The 9,340-nt window shown below is 37.1% G+C and overlaps 1 pseudogene; it reads right to left on the bottom strand.

Moving 5' to 3' along the window:
- On the bottom strand, nt 2,400-3,328 carry LOC110259758 (annotated as a pseudogene).

A 9,340-nucleotide genomic window follows, 5' to 3' on the forward strand; every position in this document is an offset into this window, starting at 1 on the left:
CTCTAGTTCCATCCATGTCACTGCAAATGGCATTATTTTGTTCCTTTTTATGAATGAGTAGTATTCCATTGTATCTATATACCACATCTTCCTAATCCAATTGTCTGTTAATGGACATTTGGGTTGTTCCCATATCTTGGCTATTGTGAATAGTGCTGCAATGAACACGTGGGTGCATGTGTCTTTTTAGAGGAAAGTTTTGTCTGGATATCTGCCCAAGAGTGGGATTGCTGGGTCATATGGTAGTTTTATGCATATATTTCTAAAGTACCTCCATGCAGTTCTTTATAGTGGCTGTACCAGCTTACATTCCCACCAACAGTGCAGGAGCATTCCCTTTTCTCCACACCCCCTCCAGCATTTGCTATTTGCAGATTAATTAATGATGGCCATTCTGACTGGTGTGAGGTGGCATCTTGTGGTAGTTTTGATTTGCATTTCTCTAAGAATTAGGGATGTTGAGCATTTTTTCCATTTGCTTGTTGGCCATCTGTAGATCTCTTCCTTGGAGAAAGGTCTGTTCAGGTCTTTTGCCCACCTTTCAATTGGGTTGTTGGCTTTTTTGCTGTTGAGTTGTATAAGTTGCTTGTATATTCTAGAGATTAAGCCCTTGTCCATTGCATCATTGGAAACTATTTTCTCCCATTCTGTAAGTTGTCTTTTTGTTTTCTTTTTGGTTTTCTTTGCTGTGCAAAACCTTGTCAGTTTGATTAGGTCCCACTGGTTTATTTTTGCTTTTATTTCTGTTGCTTTGGGAGACTGACCTGAGAAAACATTTGTAAGGTTGATGTCAGAGAATGTTTTGCCTATGTTCTCTTCCAGGAGTTTGATGGTGTCTCATCTTATATTTAAGTCTTCAAGCCTTTTTGTGTTTTTTTTGTGCATGGTGTGAGGGTGTGTTCTAGTTTCATTGCTTTGCATGCAGCTGTCCAGGTTTCCCAGCAATGCTTGCTGAATAGACTGTCTTTTTTCTCATTTTATGTTCTGGCCTCCATTGTCAAAGCTTAATTGACCATAGGTGTCAGCATTTATTTCTAGGTTCCCTATTCTGTTCCATTGGTCTGTCTGTCTGTTTTGGTACCAGGACCACACTGTCTTGATGACTGTGGCTTTGTAATATTGCCTGAAGTCTGGGAGAGTTATCCCTCCTGCTTGGTTTTTGTTCCTCAAAATTGTTATGGCAATTCTTGGTCTTTTGTGGTTCCATATACATTTTTGGACTGTTTGTTCTAGTTCTGTGAAAAATGTCCTGGGTAATTTGATGGGGATTGCACTGAATCTGTAGATTGCTTTGGGTAGTATGGCCATTTTTACAATATTAATTTTTCCAACCCAGGAGCATGGAATATCTTTCCATCTCTTTACATCTTCTTTAATTTCCTTGATTCATGTTTTATACTTCTCGACATATAGTTCCTTTGCCTCCTTGTATTTGATTTTTGGGGGTGCAATTTTATTTTATTTTATTTGTTATTTTTCAATTTTTTTTGGTCTTTTTGGCATTTCTTGGGCCGCTCCTGTGGCATATGGAGGTTCCCAGGCTAGGGGGCTAATCAGGGCTGTAAGCCCAGCCTACACCACAGCCACAGCAACTCGGGATCCAAGCCGCATCTGTAATCTACACCACAGCTCATGGCAATGCTGGATCCTCACCCCACTGAGCAAGGCCAGGGATCTAACCTGCAACCTCATGGTTCCTAGTCAGATTCGTTAACCACTGAGCCACGACGGGAACTCCCATGGGGGTGCAATTTTAAAAGGTATTGTATTTCTGTATTTCTTTTCTAATATTTCATTGTTAATATACAGAAATTCGACAGTGTACTAATATTTTAAACTGCTTTTATACTCCAAAAAATATTCATGTACATGGCTTAATATCGTCTCCTTCAGGATTTAAAAAAATATTTGTGTATAGTTAACTTACAATGTACAAACTTTAATCACCTATGTAATGTGATAAATCTATGTAATGTGATGAAATGGTTAAACATTCATAGATGTCTTTGTTCTAAAGGTAAGATTTAGATTCTCTGAACAAATGGGGAAAAAAGGAAAATACAGAAGATATTTTTTAACAAGAAGGGGGAGCAATGATTATTTTGCAGTGAGGGGAACGAAAGGGCTCATGACTTAGTTTGGGTAATTTACAAGGAAAGTGAGAAGAGTGTACTGATGGACTATACATAACCTGGAGTGACTGATTTAAGTGTTAAATCCAAAATAATCTCCCAAATTCATTAGAGTTATACTGAGAGTAACAGTTTTGTAAACAAATGACAAAGAGCTATATGGGTCCATACACAACATGTAACTTCAGATTCAAAGCTTCTTGTGCATATTCGATTTCGCTATATTTTCTTGTCCTATGAACCAAAAGAATAAGACAGATATTGACATCAGGCTATTCTTCCAATAATCCTCCACAAGGCATTCTTGATATCTTTGTTCCTCAGGCTGTAGATGAAGGGGTTTAACATGGGGGTGACCATGGTGTACATCACTGAGGCCACCGAACCCTTCTGGGGGAAGGGGAGACAGCTGAACTGAGGTACACCCCAAGACCTGTTCCATAAAATAAACAAACAACTGACAGGTGAGAGCCACAGATAGAAAAAATTTTGTACTTCCCACCTGTTGATGGGATTCTCAGAATGGAGGAAACAATTTGAGTATAAGAATAAAGGATCCCTGAGACAGGAATCCCACCAAAAATGGCACCAGTAAAATAAATTAATATGTTATCAATGGAGGTGTCAGAACACGCAAGATGGAGAAGTTGAGGAGCATCACAAAAGAAATTAGGGATTTTCACATTTGTGCAGAAGGTAAGCTGTGAAATCATCAAGAAGTAAATCTGGGAGTCCAAAAAGCTGATGAAAAATGACACCAGAACCAACAAGCCACAGACACGGGGCTTTATGATGACCAGGTAGTGCAGGGGGTAACAGATGGCCACTAACCGGTCATAGGCCATCACGGATAGGAGTAGACTGTCCAAACAGCCAAAGAGGGAAAAAAAGGACACCTGAGTTAGGCAGCCTGCATAAGTGATGGATTTGCTGTGTGCCTGGATATTCACCAGCATCTTGGGGACTGTGGTGGTAATAAAACCAATGTCAGCCAAAGACAGATTGGAAAGGAAGAAGTACATGGGGGTGTGGAGGTGGGAATCAGAACTGACAGCCAGGATAATGAGCATGTTTCCAAGTATGGAAACCAGGTACATGCAGAGGAAGAGCCCAAGTATGAAGGGCTGAAGTTCTGGATCATCTGAGAGTCCCATGAGGAGGAATTCTGAGACATGTGTAAGATTCTGTAGTTCCATGTAGAAGAGACACCTGTTGAAAAAGAAGAGATAGTTGGAGTTCTCTTGCAGTGCAGTGGGTTAAAGATCTTGCATTGTCTCTCTGGTATATTGGGCGACTATTATGCCACAGATTCGATCCCTAGCCCAGGAAATTCCACATGTTACAGGTGCAGCCAAAAACAAAAACAAAAAACAGACAAAACAAAAAAAGAAAACACCATAGAGAGAGACAGTTGGAGTAAACAAAACAATACACCCAGATAGGTGTGATCACATTTTCGATTCACGTGATTCGCAAGTAAAATATTCACACTTGAGGACCATATACCTCAGTACCTTCATCAAAATTTCTATTTGAGTTCTTAAAACAATTTCCTTCTTCATGTCTGGGTTATTCACCTGTTTCTGTACACAATCACATTAGAGATGTTAGGCTGAAGAATGTTATAGAAGCAAGGACTTTTTGAGATATATCTGAACACAGTAAAATATTGGTCCCATTTAAAATAACGTAGAATGAATATCCTCTTTAAGAAAAAAAATTATGGAGTTCCTGTTGTGGCTCAGTGGTTAACGAATCCAACTAGGAACCATGAGGTTGCAGGTTTGACCCCTGACCTTGTTCAGTGGGTTAAGCATCCGGCATTGCCATGAGCTGTGGTGTAGGTCACAGACATGGGTCGGATCCTGCATTGCTGTGGCTTTGGCGCAGGCCAGTGGTACTGCTCTGACTAGACCCCTAGCCTGGGAACTCCATGTGCCACAGGAGTGGCCCTAGAAAAGGCAAAAAAGACAAAAAAACTTATTCTAATTCAATGACACTATGAACCACTCAAAAGTATTTAGAATGGATAAGCAAAAAGGTCATTCTGTGTAGCACAGGGAACTTTATCCTGTCTTTGGGATAGACCATGATGGCAGACAATATGAGAAAAAGAATGAAATAATGCCATTTGCAGCAACATGGATGGAACTAGAGACTCTCATACTGAGTGAAGTAAGTCAGAAAGAGAATGACAAGTACCATATGATATCCCTTATATCTGGAATCTAATATATGACACAAAGGAAACTTTCCACAGAAAAGAAAATCATGGACTTGGAGAATAGACTTGTTGTTGCCACGGGGGAGGGGGAGGGAGTGAGATGGACAGGGTGCTTGGGATTAATAGATGCAGACTATTGCCTTTGGAGGGGATTAGCAATGACATCCTGCTGTGTAGCACTGGAAACTATGTCTGGTCACTTATGATGGAGCATAATAATGGGAGAAAAAAATGTGTACATGTATGTGTGACTGGGTCACTTTGCTGTACAGTAGAAAATTGACAGAACACTGTAAACCAGTTATAATGGAAAAAATAAAATTCATTATATAAAAAAGAAAAGTTTTGGGTATAAATAAAATAAAAGTTTTGGGTATAAACCTAATGAAACATTGATGAAAGACATCAAAGAAGATCTAAATGAATGGAGAGATACACTGTGTTCATGGGAAAAAAAGAAAAAAAAAGAATATATGTATATTATAACTGGGCCACTATAGGCTGTACAGAAGAAATTGACTTGACACTGTAAAGTAAGTAAACCCTAATAAAATAAATTTAATAAAGTGGAAAAAATTAATAAATTTTAAAAAACAAAGTACTTAATCTTATACAAATTCTCTTGATTTGGAGTTTAACACTCAGGGAGCTACAACTACATTAATGATCCTAAATTAAAATCAAGCAGTCATACTCTGGTTGTATTTTTATACGGCAATGATTTTCATGTTTATTTTTCATAATTTGGTTATGATGTCCATCTTTTATGGAGATCAGTTTTCACTTAAATGTGTAGGCCATCTGGTCAAACTATTAAAATATAATTCAAATATATAAATATTTGTTCTTGCTGGACTTTACATTCTGATAACTATGTTTTTGTTAAATGCACAAGATCATGCATCACTGAAGGTGGTATTAATTTACAGTGCACCAGTGATGAAGGAATAATTAAATTTTAATGAATATTCTGCACCTATTTTTCATTTTTTCATGTTTTTCTATTAATCTGTACTATTTCAGGGAAATGCCTGAAGTTGAGTTTGCTTTTTGCTATTTTTGCTTGTAGAGACTTGATAAAAATTCTTAAATATATCTATAATCCTAAAATTTCATGAACGGTTGATTTCCCATCAAATCCAACCTTCTTATGTACAGTTAAGAAATTTATAATCAAATCCAGGCCTGAAACCTGAAGTTAAAAAATTTATGCCAGTTTAAGTGTTTCTTAAGTCAATCCTTCCTTATTGGATTTCTCCTACATTTAGGTCCCTGACGCCAATCAGGTATTCATTTCTCCTTGCGGGTCGAAACATGATTTATTTGGGGAAATGTGCAAATGGGAAAAGAACAGAAAAAATGTTATAAACATGTGATTATATTATTGAATCAACCTTACAGGAAATCTGGCCCTTTGAGTTGAATCATTTGCAAAGTTTTTCTCCCATTCTGTGGATGGTCTTTTCTTTGTTTTAATGATTTCTTTTGCTGTGCAAAAGTTTTAGAGTTTAACTAGGTCCTGTTAGTTTATTTTGTTTTTTATTGCCATTATTCTAGGAGGTGGATCAAAAAAGATGTTGCCATGATTTATATCAAAGAGCATTCTGCCTATATTTCACTCAAGTGTTTTTATAGTATCTTGCCTTACATTTAGGTCATTAATCCATTTTGACTTTTTTTTTTTGGTATGGTGTTAGAGTATTCTAATGTCATTCTTTTACATGGAGCTGTCCAGTTTTCCAAGAACTACTTACTGAAGAGAATATCTTTCCTCCTCTATCCTCTTGTTTCCTTTCTCATAGATTAGTTGACCATAGGTGTTTGGGTTCATTTCTGGGCTTTCTATCCTGTTTCATTGACCTATGTTTTTTTTTTTTTGTTTGTTTGTTTGTTTGTTTTTGTGCCAGTACCATATTATTTTGGCAACTCTAGTTTTGTAGTATAGTCTGAAGTCAAGGAGCCTGATTCTTCCATTTCTGTTTTTCTTTTTCAATACCACTTTGGCTCCTCAGGGTCTTTTGTATTTTCATACAAGTTTTAAAATGTTTTGTTCTCATTCTGTGAAGAATGTCATGAATAGTTTGATAGGGGTTGTACTGAATCTATAGATTGCCTTGGTCATTTTGTCGACATTGAATCTTCCAATCTAAGATCATGGTATATCTTTCCATCTGTGTCTGTTTTATTCCTAGGTATTTTATTCTTTTGGATGCAATGGCAAATGCAATATATTTCTGTGTATTAATTTTGTATCCTGCAACTGTACTGAATTCATTGATGAGCTCTAACAGTTTTCTGGTAGTGTAGTTTGTAATCTCCAAAATATACAAACACTTTAGACAACTCAACAACAACCACACACACACACAAACACAAAAATAATCCAATCAAAAATGGGCAGAAGATCTAAATAGACATTTATCCAAAGACGACATACAGATGGTCAGTAGACACAACATTCATGTTGAGAATGAAAAATGTTCAGTGGAGTTCCCATCGTGGGTCAGCAGAAATGAATCCAACTAGGAACCCTGAGATTGTGGGTTCAATCCCTGGCCTCACTCAGTGGGTTAAGGACCTGGCATTGCCATGAGCTGTGGTGTAGGTTGAAGGTGCAGCTCAGATCTGGCGATGCTGTGGCTGTGGTGTAGGCTGGCGGATATAGCTCCAATTAGACCCCTAGCCTGGGAACCTCCATATGGCACAGGTGCAACCCTAAAAAGCAGAAAAAACAAACAAACAAAAGGAAAAAAGAAAAAAAAGTTCAGCATTACCAATTGTTAGAGAAATGCAAATTAAAACTACAATGAGGTACCACTTTCCACTTGTCAGAATGGCCACAAATGTAAAAATAACAAATGTTGGATATATGTGTATGACTGGGTTACATTGCTGTACAGTAGAAATGTATGGAACACTGTAAATCAGCTATAATGGAAAAAGAATCATAAAAAAGGAGTTCCCATTGTGGTGCAGAGGAAATAAATCTGACTAGGAACCATGAGGTTGTGGGTTCAATCCCTGGCCTTGCTCAGTGGGTTAAGGATCCAGCATTGCTGTGAGCTCTGGTGTATGTTGCAGACGTGGCTCGGATCCTGCACTGCTGTGGCTCTGGTGTAGGCTGGTAGCTACAGCTCTGATTAGACCCCTAGCCTGGGAACCTCCATATGCTGCCAATGTGGCCCTAAAAAGACCAAAAAAAAAATGGTTTGCAAAATGGGAATTGTCCTTCACTATTAGTGGGAATGCAAATTGGTATAACCACTAAGGAAAACTGTATGAGGGTTCCTTAGAGAACTAAATATACAGCTACCATATTACCTAGAAATCCCACTCCTGGACATATATCTGGACAAATTTATGATTCAAAAGACACATGCACCTCTATATTCATTGAAGTGCTATTCACAATAACCAAGGGATGGAGAAACAATCTAAGTGTCCATCGAAGAAAAAATGGATTGAGAAGATGTGTTACATATATACTACAAAGTACTACTCATCAATTAAAAAAAAACAACATTGATGTAACTAAAGATTCACATACTAGGTGAACTAAGTAAGAAAAAGAAAAATGCCCATGATATCACTTATATGTCAAATATAAAATATGGAAAAATGAAACTACAAAACAGAAACAGACCCACAGACATAGAGAGGAAAGGAGGAAGGGAGAAGGAATGTGATGGACTGGGAGTTTTGGGCTGGTAGATACAAACTGCTACATTTAGTATGGATAATCAATGAGGTCCTATTGTATAGCACGGAAAACTATATCCAGTCTCTTGGGAAGATGTATGAGAAAAAGAATGTATTATATATATATCCCTGGGTCTCTATGCTGTACAGCATAAATTGACACAACTCTATAAATCAAGTATACTCTAATAAAAATTTAAAAACTTGCATCAGAGTTTGAGTTGTAGTTGGAATAATGGGTTTATCAATGAAATACAATCCCAAGAAAGATTTAAGGACCTTTTATTCTATTTTACTACAGAGAGATAGATGCCCATCCCATCATGTCCAGGGAATTCATTCATAAAATATGTAGAAATGTTAATGTGTGTCTTAGTTCACACAATAAAATTCTCTTTCTCACTTTCTCTTTCTTTATAAAGAATATATCGCATTTTTATAATTGAATATTATAGATTCCATTAAGTAGAAAATGATAGGTCCTTTAGAAAATCTATGACGTAGATATACCCAAGCATTCTTTTATTATTTGTCCAATGCTGTGGGACATCTCTAGAAGGAAGAAACCACCCCTCATATGGAAGTCATATTGCCTAAGCTCTGTTTCAGAGAACCAAGGAGAGATCTATTCAATACTTAATAATAACTGTTGTTTTGCTTGCAGCTTACTCTGTGCCAAGCAAGTATGGGCTTTGGGGAATCAGAAAAGAATGTGATTCTTTTTTTTTTACTGTTATTTGCCCCTATGTGTATTTATGAATTATGTTCTTCAGTTATGATACCTGTAAAACAAAATATTGAAATAGACTGATCTTAGATTTAGATTTTGAGTTATACAAAAGCATTAAAATAAGATTGTAAAAAATAATAATAAATATCCATTCAAAACGATGCTCTAAAATGTATTAAAATAGTAGTAAATAATTATAAACTATCAATTTAAAAATTTTTAAATTTAATATGTCTGGGGTATAGTTGATTTTATTTTATTTATTTTTTGTCTTTTATTTTTTGTCTTTTCTAGGGCCACACCCATGGCATATGGAGGTTCCCAGGCTAAGGGTCCAGTCGAAGCTGTAGCCGCTGGCATATGCCACAGCCACAGCAATGTGGGATCCAAGCCACGTCTACAACTTATACCACAGCTCACAGGAATGCTGAATCCTTAACTCACTGAGCATGGCCAGGGATCAAACCTGCAACCTCATCATTCCTAGTTGGATTCGTTACCCACTGAGCCATGACGGGAACTCCTGTCTGGGGTATAGTTGATTTTAAAAAGAAC

The sequence above is a fragment of the Sus scrofa genome, chromosome 2, assembly GCF_000003025.6.
Source record: "Sus scrofa isolate TJ Tabasco breed Duroc chromosome 2, Sscrofa11.1, whole genome shotgun sequence".
Taxonomy (NCBI): Eukaryota; Metazoa; Chordata; class Mammalia; order Artiodactyla; family Suidae; genus Sus; species Sus scrofa.